At 38.6% G+C, this 23191-nt stretch overlaps 1 protein-coding gene across 6 annotated transcripts in view; it reads right to left on the reverse strand.

The window, feature by feature from the left end:
* Positions 1-23191, reverse strand: part of pdzrn3b (PDZ domain containing RING finger 3b) — a 255121-nt gene that overhangs the window by 190919 nt on the left and 41011 nt on the right. The window lies entirely within an intron of this gene.

The raw sequence follows: 23191 nt of genomic DNA on the forward strand, positions 1-23191 counted from the left end.
CAAAGCCACATCAGATTTTATTCTCTAAGGAAGTATACATATACATGCATTCAGGAGTGAGGCCCTTATACTATAAGAAGGAATGATTTTGAACTTTCTTTCCTTACCTGGAAATGCTGAAATGAACCTCGGTATTCTGAAATATTTCTGAGTTACTATTAGCTAACTGCAAAGAATGAGGATGAAAAGTACTGATCATCACAATCTCTCTTAATATATGAAATTGGCTAAAAGCTTTAAAAAAAAAGGGCTAGTTCTTTTACCAAGATCTCATGCCTCTGTCTGATTTTCCCTTGTTACTCTAAATTCCTAAGTACCCCTATTACTAATAACAGTGTTGTTTTTTAAAAAAAATTCTAATTCCTAATATTGTTGAAGATCAGTGAGCATCAAAAATCAAAACTCCTTTTCTTTATCCTTTGAAATCTGATGAATCTGGAAACGGGGGACCACTGGCTAGTTAGACCATTTTCGGAGTGCAGACAGCCATTTGCTGGGCAATGCTGATGAGCTGAAGACAGGGCGTCACTTGCTGATAAGGCCATTTTGGGAGCACAGCCAGGTATCTGCTGGGCTATGCTGATGAGCTGAGAATTACAAGGAGATTTACAAGAATGTTGCCTGGATTGGAGAGCATGCCTTACAAGACAAGGTTGAGTGAACTCGGCCCTTTCTCCTTGGAGAAGCGGAGGATGAAATGTGACCTGATAGAGGTGTATAAGATGATGAGATTGCATCGTGTGGATAGTCAGAGGCTTTTTCCCGGGGCTGAAATGGTTAGCATGAGAGGGCAGAGTCTTAAGGTGCTTGGAAGTAGGTACAGGGGAGATGTCAGGGGTAAGCTTTTTATGCAGAGAGTGGTGAGTGCATGGAATGGGCTGCCGGCGGCGGTGGTGGAGGCAGATACGATAGGGTCTTTTAAGAGACTTCTGGATAGGTACATGGAGCTTAGAAAAATAGAGGGCTATGGGTAACCCTAGGTAATTTCTAAGTTAAGGACATGTTTGGTGCAGTTTTGTGGGCTGAAGGGCCTGAATTGCGCTGTAGGTTTTCTATATCTAATTAGTTTTCCCAGTTGAAGACCACTACCAGAATTACACTTGATCGATCAATGTGGCCCATGGGCATGTAGCCAGTGCCATCATAGTCGGTTGGAAGATTTACCTCAGTGTCTCAATGCATGGAAAATTAATTATTGTTAAATCCAGCTGACAAGTCTACCAGTGAGAGAGCATACATAAATTTCTTTCCTTCAGATACGGGTAATAGAATTTATACAGGTGGATAGTACATTAGAGATGATCCATTCAATGATTACGTAGGTAGCTACTTGGAAAAGATTAAAAATTTAAATATAAAATATTTTATATAAGCCTACAGGTTCATGATCAGAGTGATTTCCTTTGCAGTTTCACAGTGACCAAATGGCACAATAAATTAAATTTTGAATTATTTCATTACCAAATGTTGAAACGCTTGGACACATGATAGTGCAAATGTTTTCCAATAGTTTTCCAAAACTGGCTGATAATCATGTCATTTTTGTTTGTTTACAAGGTCCTGTAAGACAAAAGGAGTATAGCATGTATTGCCTACATCTTGATCTGGTTCAGAGTAAACTCAAGTACCCAGTAATAGTCCAGAAAAGTCTGCCAAAAATGCAACCTATTCAATGGCGCTCGCTGTTGTTGTTACAGATTACTCAGTGAAGCAGTGAGGAAATGAAACATACAAATTAAGAATTGACAAATTATTCAAAATATTCAGGTACCCGTGTCATGAAACTGGCCACCAAACCTCAATGTTGCTATAAAATCCATGAAATTGCTGTACCTGCATTTTACTTGCCCAGGAATTTAGGGCTTGCAATTGACTCTATTCTAACTATTGCAATTCACTTACTTTTGAGTCTTAATTCTACTGTGTATAAGGAAATAGATCATTTTCACTTCACCATCCTCAACAACTGTTACCATCCAGCAACTTGCTTAGAGGGATACAGATCAAACATGAACAAATTAGCTTCTATGGACATCTAGGTCAGCATAGACAAGTTAGGCCTAAGGACCAGTTTCCATGCTGTATTATTTTATGGCTCTAACTTGTAGCAACTTACTGTAGATAACATTTTTTTTCCCCCCAAGGTGAAGAGACGAAGCAAAACATCCAATTAATGGAACATGCAATAAGATTACCGTCCCCTTAAACAGAAAGATCTGTCAGCATCTTTGGGTGTTTATCCTTGGTGTTAGCCTTGATTCCGGTTGAATTTTAAATTACACATAAAGTGACCAGAGCAGAACTTCTACCCTTAAGAAATATTGCAAAATTACATTGTTTCTCTCACATACTGACGCTGGAAAAATAATTCACGCCTTTATATCAAATAGACCAGATTACTGCAAAGCACTTTTTATTGGCGTTTGAAAGCAATCTTTTGACCAACTCATTCAGAATGCCGCTGCTAGATTTTTAATTGAAACCAATAGGATCCAGCTCAGGATGCTCCCAGTGGTATAGCACAAACTAATTTAATATCTTATAATGTACTGACCACAGAACTGTAGGGAAGTATGGAAAGAAGAAACGTATTGTGGATTCACAAATGTAGTTACATAGTATTCTGTTCCATCAATCTAAATCATAATTTTAGTTCTTTAGCAAGGTACTTAGAGGATAAATCCTAAATCAGCACTGAAACAAGTGGTTACAGCATTTACAAGGCTTTGCTTCCCTACAGAGTTTTGGCCAATTTGCCATATTACCATTTCAGCATTGCAAGTATCATCCAAAAGACAATATAACTGATTCAATATTTCAATATCTTCCACAGCATGAACTTACAGCTATAAAGAGTGTCACAGGATTAAAATGATTGTTAAGCATATTTTATATTTCATATTCTAGTATTGTTGCTTCCAGACATGCTATGAATAATTCAGATTTAGACTTTATTGCCAAATAATTAATATCAGAAAACAAATAGTTCAATGTGATTTAATTGTACTGTATGTAGATTCAAAATATAGAAATTAGCATGGAGAGATCATATTCTCATGAAATGATAACTACAAATTAATATTTCACTCTTTTATATTTGAAATTGTAATGTTAATCTGAACCTTTGGGTATCATTAAAGTAGCATTATTCAGCCATCCTTTTATTGTCTATGTTGTGAAATGTAATCAAAGAATACTTACAAATGCTGACTGATCAAATGAAAAGTTTAGAGCCTCACCTGTAAAATGAAAGAAGAAACAAACACAATGAGGATAATTCATAAATTATTCCCATGTGCAAATGCTACGATTAAACTTCTATTAATTCAAACGTAAGTAGTTTTACCTGAAAGAAGTAGTTTAAATATCACAGTTAATCTGCCAAAATGCACAGAGTTACACTGGTATCAATATGTCATTAAATTGTACTTCACCTTGTGAAAAATGTTAATATTAACACTTGTCATCCTCATTCTAAAACTACATCTTCCAAATTTTACATTTAACAGTTTCATGAATTTCCATTAAACAAATTATTGAGAGCATCATTTTAACAGCTTCAATTAAATAACAATGCATTTTTAATGCAATGAATGAAACAATATTGTGCCTTCTGCAAAATTAGAGTTGTACTCATATCAATTAAATAAGAGGGTTATACAATGAATTTGTGAAGTTGACTCCCTCTGCATGAATAAGCTGCTTCCTTGACACAAAAAAATTGTTGAGGATATCTGATGTGGATGTGAAGTTTTCATAAAAGCATATGTTGCTGACTGAATGATGCAACAGAACCAGTGGTGTTCGGTGTTGTGACTGTGAACAAAGTCACTGGGAGACACGGAAGCTGAATATAGAAGTCTTTATTTAGCACACAAGCAGGCATCATACTAGAAACACACTTGGAAGAAGAGGCCTCCAAAGCCAATATTCCATCATACTTTATATGTTAAAAAACAAAGGTAACAACAGGACAATTTCTATAGTTACAATACATTCAGAATGCTTCCTTTGAGTTGCACCATAGTTTCAAACACCTACACACACACACACACACCTACACACCTACACACACACACACACACACACACACACACACACACCCCCCCCCCCCCCCCCCCCCCCCCCCCCCAAAACGAGTGTTAACCAGAGCTGCATTCATGCACTGGCGGACATCTCCAGTCAATTGGGTATTTCCTGGTCTGCAATTTACTCTAAAATGCAGCTCCAGGAGACAACTGTTACATTTTAAATTCAATTTACAATCCATATGCAGATATGAAGACTGGTTGCTGTTAAAATTAATATTTGCAAAATACCCTAACTCCAGAATACAGACTAACATTAGGGAGTTGCTTTTAATTTTCAGAAGAAGAAGTTGGTAATTTGTTACCTTTAGACTTGTCCGATGCAAAATCCTAAGAATCATAGAGGCACACTGTCTGGAAGCAGACTCTCTAGCCCATAGAGAATACTACAACCATCAACTAAAATACAAGAGTCACAATAATCCTGTATTAATCTGTTTTTATTTTTTCTATTTCTTATGAACTCACCATGCCTCTGTACTATGGCCACAGTACCACTCTCTCACACACTTGGAGTGATAATTAGTGGCTGATTAACCCACCAAATCACAATCTTTGGCAAGCAAGCTGGAACCCACATAGTCACAGGTGGAACATCAAACTCCATTCAGACACCACCAAAGCTAACAATAGAATCTGGGTCTCTGGTGCTATTAGAAAGTGGATCGCTTGCATTGACAGACCATTTTCTTATACGAAATTATGTTACTCCAGATTTAATTGTAATTCCGATCATATCTTTCCTGATATGACAGCTCTGTGTTGTCTGCCCATCACTTGATTAGCAACTATTACCCAAGTCTCACTCTCTTCCAGCTCTGTAACCTTGTGTATTCTGCCAACCCTTCAACAACCTTTTGTGTACCTAAAACTCTGCCCCTTTTTTCATTCACTTCATGGATTACATCTTTGTTGTCTGAGTCTCAATCTTTTGATGTATCATTGTTAAAAATCCCCTCCCTTCATCTTTCCAACATTCAGTTCTCATATCAATTCTCAGGTAATATTGATAGAAAGGAAAAAGCATTTTCCAAGAAAAATAAGTCATTTCACAGAAAGAGGACATTCAGTAAATTTAATACCAAACTAATTTCAAACTAAGTTCCTCTCAGCCGCAGAACTCTGGTCAACGTATTTTGTATATTCTCTGTAAATAGCTCAGACCTCTTATCTTAATTTTTTTTATGGCTTCTTATTTTCACTATCTATGCATATATCCCCTGCACTCACATTGCTTCTATAATAGATTGCACCTCAATTCTGTTCTTCCACCATCTGCAACAGTTTCATTGCATTTCCACTTCCTTTATCCTTATTCTTCTCTAAATTCGCTAACTCTTTATAACACCTGACACCTGTTTGTAGACTTCGCTGCAGCATAGTTGCCAAACACAACTTTGCAACCTAACTACTTACAATATCAAAGTCACTAGCAAACACTTTGAAAAAAAAAGTGGATTTAGCACCCACTTTTGCCAAACCACCCATCAAAATCTCTTAACAGGATGAATAACCATTTTTTTTTAAATTTAGGTTGTGCATCATGTTCAAGGATACCAAAAGAAAATTAAAAACACAAACAACAGTCGTTTAGACTCTCAAAACTGCTCTGCCTTTCAATAGCTAATCTGATGCTGACCCCAACTCCATCTACTGTTCAGATTCTAATTCCTGTAAAGTCTAAAAAATTAAGTGAACGTTAACAACCGGCACCACAGCTCTCTGAAGTACAGAGTTCCAAAGATTCACAATGTTTTGAGAAAACAAGATCCTCTTCATCTCAGTCTTAAATGGGAAAAGCTTATCCAGAGCCACTGCCACTTACCGGTAGTTTTGTGTTCCCAAGGTAGAAACATGATCTCAACATCCACCCTACTGATTCTTCTCAGTATTTTAATAGATCACCTCAATCTTAATGCTAGGTAGTATAGAGGTAATATATAATCTCCACTTCATAATATAACTCCTTCATATATGGAATTAATTTAATTACTCTTCTCTATGTTGTCTCCAAGACAAGTATATGCTTTCCCAAATGAATGTGAATTTCTGCATCGTCTTTTCAGAATTATATGAAATCCTGTGAAAGTTGCCATGCAATGCATATTTATCTATTTTTATTTATTAAGATACAGTGCAGAGTAGGCCATTCTGGCCCTTTGATCCACATCACCCAGCAACCCCCAATTTAACCCTGGCCTAATCACAGGGCAATTTACAATGACCAACTAACCTACCAAGCGTTACATCTTTGGGCTATGTGAGGAAACTGGAGCACCCAGAAAAACCCACGCGGTCAAGGGGAGAACGTATAAGGTCCGTACAGGCAACGGCAGGATATCACCAGAAGAAATTTGTTTATTAACGAAGTAATTTCAATTATCCCAGCTTAATTCCCTTTGCGTCTTGCCTCGTTTCAAATACATTTATTTTCAACATACTTAAAGAAGTTTTTATTATTTTGTTATGTCCGCATTTTTTCATATTGTTTTGTAACCCATCATATTCCCAACAGCACTACTTTTCTAAATTCTTAAATAATCCATGTTCATGCTTAATTTAAAAATCAGAATTAATTTCTAATAGTTTTTATGTACATATTGAGAATAAAAAACATAATTTGGGGCACATTTTGAAGTGTTTGAACTGATTTCTTGTATAAGTCCCACGATTCTAATACCAATATCATTTCCTCATTACATGTTGCATATGCTGATACAATGTGTGGCAGCCATTAATAATGTATTGTTGACGCCACAGTAGTGTAACGGTTACCATGACACTATTACAGCATGGGGCACAGGAGTCCAGAGTTCAATCGCAGCACTGTCTGTAAGGAGTTTGTACATTCTTCCTTTGACTGCTTCGATTTCCTCCGGTTGTCCAGTTTCCTCCCATACTCTAAAGATGTACTGGTTAGTAGGTTGAAATTGTCCTGTGATTAGGCTGGGGTTAAACATTTGGTTTGTGGACGGCGTGGCTCATTGGGCCGGAAGGGCCTGTTCCACTCTATCGCTAATGAAATAAAAATTTAAAGCAAATATTATAATTATGTCATGGACCTTTGTAATTAACTCTTAATTCAGCAAATATATGAAAGTAATGAAAACTGCATGATTTAAACATACAACTACGTATTGAAAACCATCCCTTCTAATATTCAACGCCTTGTACCTTGGCACCCTTATTCAGCCTGCTGTTAACTAATTAACTGCCAGCTACAAGATGTATTGGCTCACTGCATTTTTGTGAACAACGTTTATCAGGCAGTTACTTCCCTCCACATCCCCACCCTACTCCAACTCCTCACTTGTTGCAACCCCCATTCTTCCCAAGCATCAACACATAAATGCTGTTGCCAAGGTAAACTTAACAACTTGCAGTGTGTATGTGAAATGCACAGGTTGAGTTTTAATATCTCTTAAATTAGGAGGAACTTTTCAATTTTGAGGAGAGGCTTTCTTGATTAGGTCCATCTTCCTCAAGCGACAGTACATGTGAGAACAGAGTGAGATGAGATAACTTTACCCCAAATCAGAGATGTCAAGAGGGAGAATAGGTTTAAGGTGAGGTGCAGGGGTCTTGGAAAAAAAGCAATGAAGGTTTCTTTTATTCAGAGACACTTATATTTAGGAAAAATCTAACCAAGCACTTGAGCTGCCCAGACACAGAGGCTATAGGCCCATGTTAAAAAAGGGATTAATACAGATGGTCAACACAGGCATGGTGGGGTAAAATGCCAGTTTTTTATTACCCTATGACAGTCAACAGCTATTTCAGTAAAGCTTAAGCAGTCAAGATGTTGATGAATCCTGGTCAGGTGCACTGCAAATTTAAAAATTCCCATTCTCATACTGAATACCAGCAGGAGTAAAATAAATATTTTAAAAGATCACCGCATACCACCAAATATACTTCAGTTTAATATTTCACATAAAATCTAGAGTCAGAAACATAAAAGCACACACAGGTTTATTATAGACCAGCATGTTTTTTTTAATGCTCATTTGAGGAGTGTAGGCTTTGCATGCTGAGACAGCATTCAATTGTCTATCCTTGGTGCCCTCGAGAATGTGATAATGAGCTGATTTCTTGAACTGCTGAAGTCCTTGAGTTGTGGGTATACCTACAATGCTGTTAAGGGGTAAGGTGGAGTGGAGGGAGTTCCAGGATTTTGACCTAGCGACAGTGAAGGAACAGTGATACATTTCAAAATTGGGATGGTGTGTGGCTTGGAAGGCAAATTTGAGATGGCGGTACTCCCGTGCATATGCTGCTCTTTTCCTTCTAGCTGGTTCAAAGATCAAACAATGACTCAAATAAAAGAAAATAGCATTTTTATTTTCAAGAGTTTTACATCTACTTTCCCTGATCGGTCAGCTGATACAAACCATGATGGGTCGACATTCAAACCATTTCCCTACTTAACCGGTACCCAAATAGATGATTTTAATCGGGGATGACAACAAATGTGATTAAAAACAAAAGCAACTGTAAGTAGTCAGCTAGTCAAACTGCAGCAATGGAAAGAACACGTGAGGTCAAGGATCCGTTCTCAAAACAGGAAGATCACAGGGCTGGACAAAAGACTTTATGAATACTAGTTAAGACACATCAGGTGAAAAGGAGCGTAAGTACTGACTGTTAGAAGGGCATTTTATTAAAAAAAAAGTTGAGAGACATAAGATGATGATGAATAGAGAGCAAATTAATAGGGTTGTTGAGCATCTGAAATATCCAAAAGTAGTTCAGCCAAGACCCTCCCAAATGATTCCTGTTGGAAAGTGTATAATGACAACAGCATTGGTTTTGAAAGCATGTCTACAGATGTCAAACTATTTTTGAATAACCACAACCTAGCTCACAAAAGGATAAAATGAATAGACGTCTAAAAGTCTGCTGCATTATAAGAGTGTGGAAAAGGTATAGGAAAAAGTAATGGATTCTCATAATTGTAACACAAGTGTGAAGAGCTAGTGAAGCAACAATTTTTCCCAAAGGTTTACTGTGAAAAGACTAAAAATGGTAAATAACTCTGTACCTTATTGAAAGCATTCTCCTTAGAATAAGAAAAAAGTATTTGATTTTAGTTGGAAGAAGCCTAATCAGGAGAAAAAACAAACAAAACATTTGCTCTTTAATTTGTAACCACCCATTACTGGCAGCTATTTAATTTAATCTAGTCCAATCTAATCAAGTTTATAATACACTAGCCCATTGCCAGTTCTCCATACTAGTTTTAATTACATCTGGAAATGTTTAAACATTATTAAATATGTTTTTATTATCATGTTTTTGCCAGAATTAGTCACTTGCACCAGATGCCATTGGGCTTTAACAATGAAATAATATTCTTTTAATCCTTTCCTGCTGTACAGAGAAGACACTCCACAAAATATCAAAACCTGCAATCATTTTTTAAAAATCACTCATTTGCTTATAATTAAAAAAAAAGCATGTAGCAGAGCTCTGACAAACTTTAGATATATATATGCCAGCAGGGTTGCAGTTATTTTGAGTGCCTGAGTGACTTCACTGCCAAGATAAACAAGGGCTGGAAGAGTCCCACAGCTTTGTGTCAATGTATTGGCATGGACAGGCATAAAATTTTCTTCAGAAGTACAGAGACACAAGGGTTATTTGGAACCACGAGAAATAAATTAGACTAGTTGAAATGTTACGTTGTGGTGGTTGAAAGTCAGCATACATCCTGGGTTTGAACTTGCTCAGTAGATTTCCAGCAGAATGGAAGTGAACTTTGAAAACAAACACTATGAAGAAATACTTCTATTTCATAACTTCCAAAGATCTTACACAATTATTTTGCACTATTGTACAGAGGTGAAACCAGCTGCATTCACTTTATTTTTCTCCACTTCAAGTACTGTAGCTCTGTTGGGGATTGGTGAATTTAAAATTTATCCACATTCTGACTCAGGAATTTTCATGCAAACAAAGTCTGGTTTACTGGAATGCAATGGCTTGTGCAGGAATTGGGAGATAGAGTTTGGGGAAGATACATTAGAGCTCAATGCAGTGGTGCGACAAAAGGAGGGGAATCTGGGGTCAGTATTTGATTAAGTGAGTTGAGTGGGTGAGGGATGGAAGAGACTGCAGATGCTGGAATCTAGAACATAAAACAGAACTCCAAAAAAATCAGAGGGCCAATAGTATCTGTGGAGACAAAAGGGTATATGCCAATGTTTGATATTGAGACCCTCCATCAGGACTGAGGGGGAAGAGGAAAGATTGCTAATATACTGTGGAGGGAGGGAAGAGTGGCATAGAAGCTGCCAGGTGAAACCAAATGGGCAGGGGAGGGGGTGGAGGATGGTTGTAGGGCAGGAGAAAGGTGAATAAAGGGGGGAAAAGATTAAGGTGATGAGTGCATATATGTGGGAAGGGGGCACTGTGTGTGTGCATTACCTGAAGTTAGAAAATTCAATGTTCATACCAGTGAGTTGAAAGCTAACCAAGCAGAATATGAAATTGCTTTTCTTCCAATTTGCATTTGCTCTCACCATAGCAATGGAGAAGCACAAGGATAAGACAATTTGGTAGGGAAACTCCATTGCCAAACACAAAGAGGATCAAAGAGGGATTTTGAGGCCAATATTTAGGTCAGGCCATTAATAAACAGAATGGTGGATGCTTCCTGGAAGAAGTTGGTCTATGTTCCTCTGAAATGATCCAAGTAAATGCTATTAAAGGAATTGCACTGTCCAGTGTTCCCAAAATCTAAAATTCATCAGTGATCCAAAAGCGATGTCTGAAATTCTTTTGGCTTGAAGTTGGTTTCCCTAATCTGGGATAGCTAGAACTGCAGTCTATGTCACAAATTAAGGGGTTAACCATTCAAAATAAAGATGAGAGGTAACTTCGTCACTCAGAGGAGTTTAGTAGCCAAGTTTCCACAAGGAAGATCAATACATGTCCAGATCTTAGAGGAATCAAGAAACACAACTCTGAGAGGAAAGGTCAGTCATAATCTTATGAAGCAAAGAGAAAACTAAAAGGGTCAAATGACCCAGAGCTACTTTACCTTTTTATATTTGTACACACATTATACACTGAAATTTCTAGGCAAATTAAAATGTAATAGGGCTTATGATGCTACTGAACAATTGTTTCAACCATATTTTGGAAAACATTATGATATTATCCTGACTACAAGGAAAATATTTCAGACCTATGTGTCCCTTTTTGGTTATATTTATAGATAGTAAAAATATGACTTAAAATATCTTGTGAATTACAGTACATTTCAAAAGTATACTAAAAGAAAAATCACGATAATCTCCAGCAATGGCTGTGACATCACATCTTAACCAAGCTGTCCCCGCAGCTACTAGAAAAATATCTAAGACTAGAATTATAGGTTGAGCCTTTCAAATATGACACATATGAAATACATAGAAGGCACCTATGACAATGAACAAATAATTGGAAAAACTGATGTGGGGTACAACTACTTTGTGGCTTGCTCTGTGTAAGCCACTTGTTGTCTACATCCATCCTGTATGTATTTCAGCACACAAAAATATATATTATTGAATATCCATAGATAATTTCTGACCTTAAGTATCAATTAGATATTCCCATTGTGAATGCAGTAACTTCAGAGACCTTCAAGGAAAAGGAGGAAGTTTATTATATTGAAAATCTGGGGTATTTAACTTTAGTTTTACCATTCAGTGCCATGACAAATGAACTCTGACCTGTATTTTCAGCTTTGTTTTTGATCTGTAACTTCATCCCCTCCTGATATCATCACAACTTTATAATGTGCTTAATCATATTTAAAATAGTGTCACTTTGAAAGGGTAAAGTCTGTTTATTTGGGAAAAGTAAGTTGTTACTCTTTGATATAAAGTGTTCCTACTGAAATATTTGTGACCATCAAATTTTTAATTTAACAGTATCTAAAAGTAAAACCATATCTTCCTGATACACAAGTGTGAGTTCAATTTATCCCTTAAAATAAAACTTTTCAGTACCAATCTTCACAAAAACTGTCCTGGTGAAGAGAGAGCCTCTACCCGAAACCTCAAATGTATTCTTTTCCATAGATGCTGCCTGGCCTGCTGAATTCCTCCAGCATTTTGTGTGTGTTTCACAAAAATTCTTTTTTTTTTTTTGCAGTAAGAGGGACAAGTTTGAAAACATGTTGTTTGTATTGACCTGCCCTCTGCCAATGGATTCAATTAAATAAGTCATTAGCCCGGAAGCATGAGAGATGTGTCAAGGAACAAACTATATTGTCCTCAAATATGTATGCTTAAAGTAATCTTGAATACTTTCACCTCTGATGCTGCAAAAATGTATTTTAAGGCTGTTTTGATACCACTAATGAATAGTCTGTTGAATCAACTTCAATGTCAATGTGGAGGAATCTCTCCAATGTGCCACTGCAGAATCAAGTAGCTTCCCAAGAGTACAATATAAGTTTAGTCTTCACAGAACTACAGAATGGTTATAGCACAAGAGGCCAGTCAGCCTGCTGTCTGTAAAAGCAATCTAACTAGTATTTGATAAGCAATTTATTCAAGCCATATTTACTCTCATTACATTGAAAATGACACTTCCCCAGCTGACTGATCTTCCCTAGTGTGTTCTAGATCGTTTTTCAAAGCTCTAGATAATATAGCAGCTATTTTCTAGATATTATTCCACTGATATTTGCTATTACATTGCTTCATTTTCTGAACCAAGTTCCTCAATGCAATAAAAAGTTCTTCTGAATACACCTCAGAAACTCACCTATCTTTTGGTCCCTTATATTCTTACTTCAAAAGACTATTTCTGAATAACTGAAATTTCCAATTATCACTATTAAATGTCTTTTTAACATCTTTGTAATTTCCCTCCAAATTTCTTCCTCTTTAACCTGCCAAGTAGTTGACAGCCAGCAAATAAGTCAAAGTCACTTAAAACTATTTGTGCCTGCCCTTGGACTAAATGCTGCAGTCCATGGCGGAACACTTTTGAATTGTAATGCCATGCTGAAACTGCACAATATCAGATCTCAAACAGTAAATTGTTAATAAACTGATAAAGTGGTCTTCAATTATTTTGGCTGAAGACTAGATCTCTACCGACACACCAACAGAGTCCTTCCAACAAAATGAGAAGAATAGATAGATAGATAGATAGATAGATAGATAGATAGATAGATAGATAGATAGATAGATAGATAGATAGATAGATAGATAGATAGATAGATAGATAGATAGATAGATAGATAGATAGATAGATAGATAGATAGATAGATAGATAGATAGATACTTTATTCATCCCCATGGGGAAATTCAACTTTTTTTCCAATGTCCCATACACTTGTTGTAGCAAAACTAATTACATACAATACTTAACTCAGTAAAAAAATATGATATGCATCTAAATCACCATCTCAAAAAGCATTAATAATAGCTTTTAAAAAGTTCTTAAGTCCTGGCGGTAGAATTGTAAAGCCTAATGGCATTGGGGAGTATTGACCTCTTCATCCTGTCTGAGGAGCATTGCATCGATAGTAACCTGTCACTGAAACTGCTTCTCTGTCTCTGGATGGTGCTCTGTAGAGGATGTTCAGAGTTATCCATAATTGACCGTAGCCTACTCAGCGCCCTTCGCTCAGCTACCGATGTTAAACTCTCCAGTACTTTGCCCACGACAGAGCCCGCCTTCCTTACCAGCTTATTAAGACGTGAGGCGTCCCTCTTCTTAATGCTTCCTCCCCAACACGCCACCACAAAGAAGAGGGCACTCTCCACAACTGACCTATAGAACATCTTCAGCATCTCACTACAGACATTGAATGATGCCAACCTTCTTAGGAAGTACATTCGACTCTGTGCCTTCCTGCACAAGGCATCTGTGCTGGCAGTCCAGTCAAGCTTCTCGTCTAACTGTACTCCCAGATACTTGTAGGTCTTAACCTGCTCCACACATTCTCCATTAATGATCACTGGCTCCATATGAGGCCTAGATCTCCTAAAGTCCACCAAAGTTAAATGTTGAAGGACCCTTCAACTTTTCGAACATATTTTGACCCAGACCCGCTATTATAGCCATATATCCTTCCTTGGAAAGTTAAATGTTGCCTGGATTGTACTTTAAGGAGTGATTGGATAGGCTGGTCTTGTCTTCCTTGTCGCGATGGGGGCTGAGGGCGATCTGATAGGGCCATAAAAATTATAAGAGGTATAGATTGGATCTAGATAGAAGTCAGAATCTTATTTTTTCCCATGAACCAATATCAGCCTAATTCCAAGTTCAAAGCTTAAAGTAAATTTATTCCCAAGTACACATTATACAACATTGAGATTCAGCTTCTTGCAAGCATTCACATAGAACAGAGAAATACAAAACAATGAAAAACTACACACAATGACTGATAAATAACCTACATGCAAAAGATCACAAACCGCAAATTAAAAAAAAATTAACAAATAATGCATTGAAAATATGCAATGTCAAGTCCTTGAAAGTTAGTACATAGGTTGGGGAATAAATTCAGAGTTGAGGTGAGTGAAGTTATTCCTGCTGGTTCAGGAGCCTAATGATTCATAGGTAATAACTGTTCCTGAACTTCGTAGTGTGGGATCTAAGGCTCCTGAACCTACTTCCTGATGGAAGCAGTGAGAAGAGAGTATGACCTGGTTGATAGAGGTCCTTCGCAATGGATGCTGCTTTCTTGTGGAAGCTCTCATTGTAGATGTGTTTAATAGCTGGGAGGGCTTTGCCTGTGATGGGCTGTGCAGTTGATATGGGAGTTCCCAATTTTCTTTTTTTTTCCTTTCCTAAATTCAGAGATTACATTTGCTATTTTTCAATCTGTGGAAAACGTTCCAGAATCTGTGGAATTTTGGAAGATGCAAAGCAGCACAGCCCCAATCTTCATGGACACCTCCTCATCTCCTTCAAAAGCTTCTTTCTCATCTTTGTTCTAAATGGACATTCCTCAATTCTGAGGTTGTGCCCTCTGGTCCTGGACTACCCCAAATAAGAAACGTCCTGTCCACATCCACTCTATCTAGACCAATCAACATTTTATAAGTTTCAATGAGATCCCACTTCATTCTTCTAAATTCCAGCAAGTATGGGCTGAGAGCCATCAACCATTCTTCATGTGTTAACCTTTTGATTCCTGGGATAATTCTCATGAACATCCTCTATACATTCTGCAATGCCAGCTCGTCTTTTCTTTGACAACAGGCACAAAGCTACTCACTATACACCAAGTGTTCACTGACCAATGCCTTATAAAGCTTCAGCATTACACCCGGGCTTTTTGTATTCTAGTCCTCTCAAAATGAATGCAAACATTGCATTTACTTTCCTTACCACCAAGTCAACCTGCAAGTTAATCTTTTGGGAATCCTGCACCTCTGAGTTTGCTCTGTTTAGAAAATAGTCACTGTCTTTATTCCTTTTACCAAAGTGCATGATCATACACTTCCCTACACTGTATTCCATCTGCCACTTCATTGCCTATTCTCCTAATCTGCCTAAATCCTTCTGCAAAACCCCTGCATCCTCAACACCACCTGCCCCTCCACCTACCTTCGTATCGTGTGCAAATTTGGCACAAGGCCGTCAATTCCTTCACAGGCTGGCAACCAGAAAAGGCTCCCTTTATTCCCATTCTTTGCCTCCTACCAGTCAGTCAATCTTCTATCCATGCTAGTATACTTCCTGTAATACCATGGGCCCTTATCTTGTTAAGCAGCCTCATATATAGCACCTTGTCAAAGGCCTTCTCAGAATCCAAATAAACACCATTCACTGACTCTCCTTTGTCTATCCTGCTTGATATTTCCTCAAATTATACTCTCCACTCTTATCAAAGTTTTAGATGACTTTCTCAGCTTCTAAAGTTGGTATAGATGGGTGAAAGGGTCTGATATCAAAGCTAGACTGTGGGAATCTTCAAGACAATAAGGGAGGCACTTTGCATTATGGACTGTGAAGTATGGATGTAGGGGGTCCACTTGCAACAGTTGCAAGAGAAGGAACTAGTCTAGGACCAGTAGTTATAGTGCACAATGTTCCAACTCCATACAGAAAGGAAGCAGCCTTCAAGCCAGTATTACTAAACTTAATGTTTTTATTTCTTACTTACATTCTTTGTTTGAAGAAACAGGACAGTAACAGGCCATTGAGGCTCAATGAGCCTGTGTCACCAAATTGCACCCAAGAGACCAATTAACCTACTAATGCATACTCCTTTGGAATGTAGGAGGGAAGTGGAACAGAGGAAACCCACATGGTCACAGGGAGAACATACAGACTCCTAACACGCAGTGACAAAATAGAACCTCGGTCACTGGCATGGAAGCTGTAATATTATGCTAATTGATACACTACTGTGCCGTGCCTTGTTTTTAGATTTTTTCTACTTTTTCATTAGTCTGAACATTCCTCCATCTCTCTAATAATTTGTATCTTCCAACTGGATATTAACTCATGACTCCCAAAATATTTACAGCATGTCACACAAAATCTGATAAAGTAAAACAATAAGATGCTGAGATTATCACTTACAAAAGATTCACAGAGCTGCTGGCCATGGACTCTAATGAATTTCTTATGACTACTAGCTCCATGATTAGGGGATGCATATATGCCAGCCATTCCAGATTACTGCTGCTGCATCTCAGTACAGGCAACAAGCAATCAGCAAAAGGAAGACCAGACAGATTAGACAGTGGTGTGGTGTGCCATTTTATTGTCATTTTCCAGCATTCATCATTACAGAAGCATAGTGGAGAAAGTCAGCATAGGTGGGATGCGATATAAGCGTTCTAAGGGTGTTAAAAAGTAATAAAAATAATTACCAAAATTGAAGCTCTCCAGGGAGTCACTAAAAAAAGGAACTACTGAAATTGAAGAATTTGGTTTATACAACATCTATATGCCAAAGGAACTCCAGTAGAACAAAGCCCATTAGAAAACTGCTGTACAACACCAGTACACTATTTTAAATCTTGGAAATCCACAGCTGGTAGCACCTGTTTAAAACGGCAGAGAAAGGAACCTGAACTTTGAAGAATTGTTTAAAATTCAATAATACTAAGATACAGCAAGGTTATTTAAAAACTTCAATGACAGAAGAACAAGAGCATTCATCACAAGCACAGCAAACACTAGGTGTTGCAAAAACTGCAAGAGTCTTGGCTCTGAAGCATAAATGCAATAGGATACCAAAGTGTTAACAAAACTTGCATTCAGTCAATTCCTAAATACAAGTCAGATGTTCAGTCGTAAGTACAACATTCTCAGTGATTAGCTCAAATTTGCAAATTGACTTACAGGCTATTTTAACAAAACTTGAAAGATTTTATCTTAAACCGTTTTATATCAAGTATTCTGATCTAATTGAAATGAAAAGAAAATGGCAGTGAAATACATTTTGTGAAAATAATATAATTAAACATATTTTCCCTAAACCATATTAATGTATCATAGCATCAAAAAAAAACATGCCTATTCCATAGAGTATCTTGAAGCAAAACCACCAAAATTCTACTTGTAAAGCAACAGAGGTTATGGGTTTTCAGAAAAATAAGGAAATTATTACTTCTGTGCACATCAGAATTTCAGTGTCAAATACTAAACTTCCAACCATTGGTACAGGAAGAGTTATTTCATATTACAATTTGCACAAAACACCAGCTAACCCTTAAACAAAAACACAGAAGTTCTTCACATATGTTTTCAGAGGAAATTCACACCATTCTGATCTGCTAAGTTAAGCTAACATCAGGGAATAATTAGACACATTCCTAGCAAAACAGCCTTGGAGAAACTGACTCAGCTTCAAAATACAGATGTTATAAGATGCTGACATTTCATATTTTAGAGCCTTTAGTAACCACACTGAAGAAAATTACAAAAACAAATCATATACAGTACTATGCAAAAGTCTTAGGCCCGTGTAAAAAAATCATGTATAGCAAAAATGTTTTCAAAATAATGAAATGAGAAGTTTCTAAATATCAGAAAATTTACTATGAAGAGCAGCAAACAGTAAAATAAATAAATTAAATCAATGTTTAATGTGACCACCCTTTGCGTTAAAACTGCATAAATTCTCTTAGGTACACGATCGTGCAGTTTTTAAGAAAATCAGCTGGTAGGTTGTTCCAAGCATCTTGGAGATCTTGTCACAGTTCTTCTGCAGACTTTGGTTGTCTCGCTTGCTTCTATCTCTCCAGGTAATCCCAGAAAGAATTGATGAAGTTGAGATTAGGGCTCCATGAAGGCCATACCATCTGAAACCATAACAATAATCTAGGGTGCCTAAGACTTTTGCACAAAACATACATTATGAGCTAAAGTATTTACTGTTCTGCAAAATAATCTTTCAAACATTGTGTGAGACAACACTACTGACATAATACTATATCAATCTAAATTATTTTCTTCAGCCATCCTGTATTCAAAGTTCACATGAAGGCAAATTTGGGACTGATGCTGATTAATTATTGTACTGCCCTGCACTGTTTTGTGCACTTTATGTAGTCTGTAATCTAGTGTAGTTTCTGCGTTGTTTTACGTAGTCTAGTGTAGCCTTGAGTTGTCTCACATAGTCTAGCGTAGTTTTGTGTTGTTTCATGTTGCACCATGGTCCAGCAGTTTATGGTCGAAATGACAATAAAAAGCAACTTGACTTGACTTGAAATATATCTTCCATGTAAATAAGTAACCAAACTACCATGAGAGTTGTTTATATTCTGATAATCTATAAAGTCATTTTACAATGGGGTAAGAAAATATAAGTATAAAATATATTGCTCAGGAGTTAAAATAATCTGAGACCTTCCCTTGTGGGACCCAGGCAAAGTACTGTCAGAGACATTTGTCCCTATTTTCACATACAGTGACCAGAGTTTCTACAGAGTTTGCAGTATAAAGGATACATGTCCCTCACTGCTGGGGGAAAAGCTCCATTCAGTGCAGATTGGCATTTCCACTGTATCCTGGATAATGAACTACCTGACTGGAAGACCACAGTTTGTGAGGCTTCAGAGCTGTGTGTCAGACATGGCTAGAAACAGCACTGGGGTCCTAAAGGGGACTGTATTGGCTCTCTTGTTTACCCTGTATACCTCAGACTTGTTATCTACAGACATTCTAATGACTCAGCAATAGTTGGGTGTATAAAAGGAGGACAGGAGGATGAATATAGGGCCCTGGTGGAGGACTTGGTCAAATGGTGGAATCTGAATCATCTACAGCTCAACATCAGTAAGACAAAGGAGATGGTGGTGGACTTTAGGAAGACTAAGCCTGCACTGCTCCTTGTTACTATTGATGGTGAGGACATGGATGTGGTGAGCACCTGGGGGTGCACCTGGATGATAGACCTGACTGGAGCACCAGCACAGGGACTGTATACAAGGACCAGATTCACCTCTACTTCCTGAGGAGACTGAGTACTATGCAGGCCTCTCCTTCACATGTTCTACCAGTCTGTTGTCGCCAGCACAATCCTCTATATAGCAGTGTGCTGGGGCAATGGCATCAACACGGGTGATGCCAACAGTCTCAATAAACTGATTAGAAAGGCTATCTCTGTTATAGGAGTCAAACTGGACACACCGGAGGCTGCGGTAGAACGAGGGACCCTATCCTGGCAATTCTGGACAAGGTTTCTCACTCTCTGCATGTCACCTTGTTTGAACAGAGGAGCACTTTTAGTCATAGACTAAGGCAACTGTGCTGCTCCAGAGCACTATATGAGGTCATTCTTACCCTCAGCCAACAGGCTCTATAATAAGTCAACCTATAGCTGGGAAGTGATGACCCCCTCCTGTTAGACTGTTTGAGCAAACTTCTGTTTTATTCTTTATACCTACAATAATTTCCATTGAGATCAATAAAGTATCTATCTAATAAAGAGTAGCTTTACAATAGAGCAGGAACAGAATGCATGTCCTCTAAACATCTCCAGACAGTCCTTCCAGGTGAGGCGACACTTCACCTGTGCGTCAGCTGGTGTGATATACTGTGTCCGGTGCTCCCGGTGCGGCCTTTTACATATTGGTGAGACCCGACACAGACTGGGAGACCGTTTCGCTGAACACCTACGCTCAGTCTGCCAGAGAAAGCAGGATCTCCCAGTGGCCACACATTTTAATTCCACGTCCCATTCCCATTCTGATATGTCTATCCATAGCCTCCTCTAGTGTCAAGATGAAGCCACACGCAGGTTGGAGGAACAACACCTAATATTCCGTCTAGGTAGCCTCCAATCTGATGGCATGAACATTTATTTCTCTAACTTCCGTTAATGCCCCACTCCCCTTCTTACCTCATCCCTTATCTATCTATTTATTTATTTCCCTTTTTTTCTTCTTTTCCCTCTCTCTTTTTTCTCTCTCTCTCTGTCCCTCTCACAATCACTCCTTGCCTGCTCTCCATCTCCCTCTGGTGCTCCACTCCCTCCTACTTTCTCCCTAGGCCTCCTGTCCCATGATCCTTTCCCTTCTCCAGCTGTGTATCCCTTTTGCCAATCACCGTTCCAGCTCTAAGCTTCACCCCCCCTCCCCCTCCTGTTTTCTCCTATCATTTTGGATCTCCCCCTCCCCCTCCCACTTTCAAATCTCTTACTATCTCTTCTTTCAGTTAGTCCTGACGACGAGTCTTGGCCCGAAACGTCGACTGTACTTCTTCCTATAGATGCTGCCCAGCCTGCTGTGCTCCACCAGCATTTTGTGTGTGTTGCTTGAATTTCCAGCATCTGCAGATTTCCTCATGTTTCCGATTGAAAAAAGGCTAGAATCCCAAGTACAGCACTTTTTTATTCAGAGTGGACATTTTGGGAGAAAATTTGCCGCTCTTCTCCCCAAGTCACTTGGATCTTTAAAACAACCATTGCAAGCTGAATCATCGTCATTGCCGTGCAATGGAGCAGCTTGGCTATCCCAACAAAAGTAGAAGCCCTTCCCAAAGTGCAGCAAATATCAGAAAATGTGATTGGGCTATGTGAGGAAGAGCGTCTCTTACAGTGATATCTGTAATGCCTCACACACATAAGCTTTACTATGAGATTTGTTCAGCAGCACTGTTTGGCCTGATCTTCTCTCCCTTCCTCTCTTCTCAACTTGCCATGCACCTTGCTCAGCTCAGTCATGAGAATGTACAGGTGGCAGCGCTGGAATAATGGCCAGATGCTGTACATCTGGTTTAGAGCTGGGACAATGGTAGGTTTCCATGGAGGCAATACCTATGGTATAGGGAAGGTGTATTACAGCAAAGGTCTGCATACTGAATTTCAAAGAAGGAAATGATTTTGAGTTTTGAAGACATCATGCCACTATGTCAAATTCTTATTAATTCTGTTGTAATTGTAACTAATGAAAATCAGTCCCGCAATGAATAATGAATTGCCCCTTGTGGAAGATTTTACTCTTTGAGCACCCACATTGAACAAATATTGAACACTCCCAAGTGGAATGTGTAGGTTTTCTCCAGTTTCCCCCCACAATCCAAAGACACAGGTTAATTGGTCATTGGAATATGTGCCATGATTAGGTAAGGGTTAAATCAGAGTTGTCAGGGGTTGGTGGTCAGTGTGGCTGGAAGGGCTGATTCCAGCTGTACCTCTAAGACAGATAGAGAACATTCTCCAAGTGTATAGTTAGCTGTGCTTCTCTCACACACTCATTCATCTCCCCATGAAATTATTCAGAGATTGGTATTCAGAGGGTCAGTACTTGGAGACATGATGTGGTGGCCATTACAGAGACTTGGATGGCTCAGGGACAGGAATGGTTACTTCAAGTGCTGGGTTTTAGATGTTTCAGAAAGGATAGGGAGGGAGGCAAATGAGGTGGGGGGCGTGGCACTGTTGATCAGAGATAGTGTCACAGCTGCAGTAAAGGTAGACGCCATGGAGGGATTGTCTACGGAGACTCTGTGGGAGGAGGTTAGGTACAGGAAGGGGTCAATAACTTTACTGGGTGTTTTTTATAGGCCGCCCTATAGTAACAGGGATATCAAGGAGCAGATAGGAAAAAGATCCTGGAAAGGTGTAATAATAACAGAGTTGCTGTGATGGGAGATTTTAATTTTCCAAATATCGATTGGCATCTCCCCACAGCAAGGGGTTCAGATGGGGTGAAGTTTGTTAGGTGTGTTCAGGAAGGTTTCCTGACACAATATGTAGATAAGCCTACAAGAGGAGAGGCAGTACTTGATTTGATATTGGGAAATTAACCTGGTCAGGTGTCAGATCTGTCAGTGGGAGTGCATTTTGGAGATAGTGATCATAATTCTAACTCCTTTACAATAGCATTGGAGAGAGAGAGGAATGGACAAGTTAGAAAAGCTTTTAATTGGAGTAAGGGGAATTATGAGGCTATCAGACAGGAAATTGGAAGCTTAAATTGGAAACAGATGTTCTCAGGGAAAAGTACAGAAGAAATGTGGCAAATGTTCAGGGGATATTTGTGTGGAGTTCAGCATAGGTATGTTCCAATCAGACAGGGAATTTATGGTAGGGTACAGGAACCGTGGTGTACAAAGGCTGCAATAAATCTAGTCAAGAAGAAAAGCTTACAAGAGGTTCAGAGAGCTAGGTAATGTTAGAGATCTAGAAGATTATAAGGCTAACAAGAAGGAGCTTGAGAAGGAAATTAGGAGAGTCAGAAGGGGCCAAGAGAAGGACTTGGCAGGCAGGATTAAGGAAAACTCTAAGGCATTCTACAAGTATGTGAAGAGCAAGAGGATAAGACGTGAAAGAATAGGACCTATCAGGTGTGACCATGGAAAAGTATGTATGGAACCAGAGGAAAGAGCAGAGGTACTTAATGAATACTTTACTTCAGTATTCACTATGGAAAAGGATCTTTGTGATTGTAGTGATGACTTGCTGCAAACTGAAAAGCTTGAGCATGTAGATATTAAGAAAGAGGATGTGCTGGAGCTTTTGGAAATCATCAAGTTGGATAAGTCACCAGGACCGGACGGGATGTACCCCAGGCTACTGTGAGAAGTGAAGGAGGGGTTGCTGAGCTTCTGGCGATGATCTTTGCATCATCAATGAAGATGGGAGAGGTTCTGCAGGATTGGAGGGTTGTGTATGTTGTTCCTTTATT

This window comes from Hemitrygon akajei, chromosome 19 (assembly GCF_048418815.1).
Source record: "Hemitrygon akajei chromosome 19, sHemAka1.3, whole genome shotgun sequence".
In the NCBI taxonomy this organism is placed as follows: domain Eukaryota; kingdom Metazoa; phylum Chordata; class Chondrichthyes; order Myliobatiformes; family Dasyatidae; genus Hemitrygon; species Hemitrygon akajei.